A 2440-nucleotide genomic window follows, 5' to 3' on the forward strand; every position below is an offset into this window, starting at 1 on the left:
ATCAAATTTATTTCGTCCTTTTATTAACTTTCCGACAAATTCTGGATCGTTTTTAGGCTTTACTATACTTCTGTAAATTTTTTCAAAGCGATGACAGGCTTTCGCTTGTATGTATTGTGCCTCTTGTGAGCATGTGCTGATCAGTCCACGTTTTACCTCACATCTCTGATGAGTAGCCATTGGGTTTTGTGGAAGGTTTGGTAGTAATAATGAGCTGTTTATTTCGGTGTACGAGAGCTAGATTCGTTTTCGTAATGCCTGTTTCTCTTAGTTATCCCATCCACTCCACATCATTGTTTCGATTTGTATACTGACGCCGGCCGGAGTGGCCGTGCGGTTCTAGGCGCTACAGTCTGGAACCGAGCGACCGCTACGGTCGCAGGTTCGAATCCTGCCTCGGGCATGGATGTGTGTGATGTCCTTAGGTTAGTTAGGTTTAATTAGTTCTAAGTTCTAGGCGACTGATGACCTCAAAAGTTAAGTCGCATAGTGCTCAGAGCCATTTTTGTATACTGACGTATTGCACTGAACTTACGTGTAAGGTAGAGGACCATGCCTATCTACCATTTTTTGAAAGTATTGTTTTGTATGAAACTTCCTGGCAGATTAAAACTGTGTGCCCGACCGAGATTCGAACTCGGGACCTTTGCCTTTCGCGGGCAAGTGCTCTACCAACTGAGCTACCGAAACACGACTCACGCCCGGTACTCACAGCTTTACTTCTGCCAGTACCTCGTCTCCTACCTTCCAAACTTTTGTCTGTTTAATAAATCATTCGGACCACTATTTGAAAAATACTTCACGATTTGTGTTTTTGTAGTCCCATCCCCCAATCCCACAGTATTTGTGGAGAAGCCTCATAGGTCAAATAGACGTCCTATTCTGTCTCCTTGATTAACATGTTGAATGTAAAAGATAGCTATCCGTTGCGCGTTCTTTTTAAATGATTATCAGACGCGGCAGTGAAACCTTAAGGGAAGGATGTGTACAAACTGAAGTAACTAACCTACCTATTCACCATTTGCATTCTGGAATAGTAATACAGTTAAACAGTTAAAAACTACAAATTAAACAAGAATTGGCTATGAAACAGAGAATGCGAAGTTGCAGGCGCAAACGCAAAAATTTTCTCAATTCGCTATAATATTTTGATGGGCTCCTCCAAATTTCGTGGCCATTCTTCACAAATTGGCCAAATTAAATTTCGAGTTTGGGAAGCTCTTGATAGACAAGTATAAAAGAAATCACGGTGTTGGTTTGGTCCAGTGTGTCCTCTTGTGAATGACAGGTGGAATACGTTTCCCCAAAGTGAATTAAATCAAGTAGATATTGTTGAAGTTAGACGACCTGTTGCGATGCCCTGTGAAACGAAGTACGCATATAAGGCGAAGCTTTCGGTACCCAATACCGACGGTTCAAACGAATTCCACAGCAAGGAGATCGTGTGACGACAGGTCGGTTGTTGCTGTCCATCGTTGCTGAGTGTTTTACTGGACCGTAACCCATCTACTCACTTTTATAATCCGCGATAGTCGACTGTCACCTGCCGTAAAAGTTTTGTTCCCCACAGCAGTTGGCTCTCGAAGTGAGGTGCTTCCGGCACACTCTTGACCCCGAGGCACGTAAGAAGCTAAGTCCCAGTACGAGCTCAGAGACAGAGTATCCCATGCGTCGGTCATCCACGATTTCGTCGCATTCGAAGGCATTGACAGCGTATCTATTTTCCATCCTGCACCTGTCTGTCACAAAGGGTTTGCGCAAGGGATGATGACAACATAATCACGTGACACGCCGGACTATTTCAGTCTCTGTAATGACATGAGCTGCAGAGCAACTATCTTTAATTTCATTACACTGGAAGTCTGAATCGTAAAAGTCCCACAGTCACAATTTTTTTGTTTTATTAAATGCAAGATGCATTTCGCACCTTGTGGGTCCGTCATCTCTGTCATAAAAGGATGATGGACCCACAGAGTAAAAAATGCATCGTGTATTTAATAAAACTCGAATATTTGTGACTGAAGGCGTTTTCTAATTCATACTTCCAATGTATTGAATACAGTCTCATTTGCAGCTGCAAAATGGTTCAAATGGCTCTGAGCACTATGGGACTCAACTGCTGAGGTCATTAGTCCCCTAGAACTTAGAACTAGTTAAACCTAACTAACCTAAGGACATCACAAACATCCATGCCCGAGGCAGGACTCGAACCTGCGACCGTAGCGGTCTTGCGGTTCCAGACTGCAGCGCCTTTAACCGCACGGCCACTTCGGCCGGCCTTGCAGCTGCAAAATATGGATAAAATTAAATTTAATTCCATTCCTTATGAGTTTATATTTACGTCGTGGCAGCAGTGCATACTTGCAAAAGCCGAAATAAAACGAGTACTGGTTAAAAACTGAGGCTGGCTAGTGTAGATAGAGGGCACAATGATCTTAAT

General features: G+C 43.2%; 1 non-coding gene across 1 annotated transcript; it reads right to left on the minus strand.

The window, feature by feature from the left end:
- Positions 1 to 615: 615 nt before the first annotated feature.
- Positions 616 to 690, minus strand: Trnas-cga. The gene has a single exon. It is a non-coding gene; the product is annotated as a tRNA-Ser (tRNA).
- Positions 691 to 2440: the final 1750 nt, after the last annotated feature.

Source organism: Schistocerca americana, chromosome X, assembly GCF_021461395.2.
Source record: "Schistocerca americana isolate TAMUIC-IGC-003095 chromosome X, iqSchAmer2.1, whole genome shotgun sequence".
NCBI lineage: Eukaryota > Metazoa > Arthropoda > Insecta > Orthoptera > Acrididae > Schistocerca > Schistocerca americana.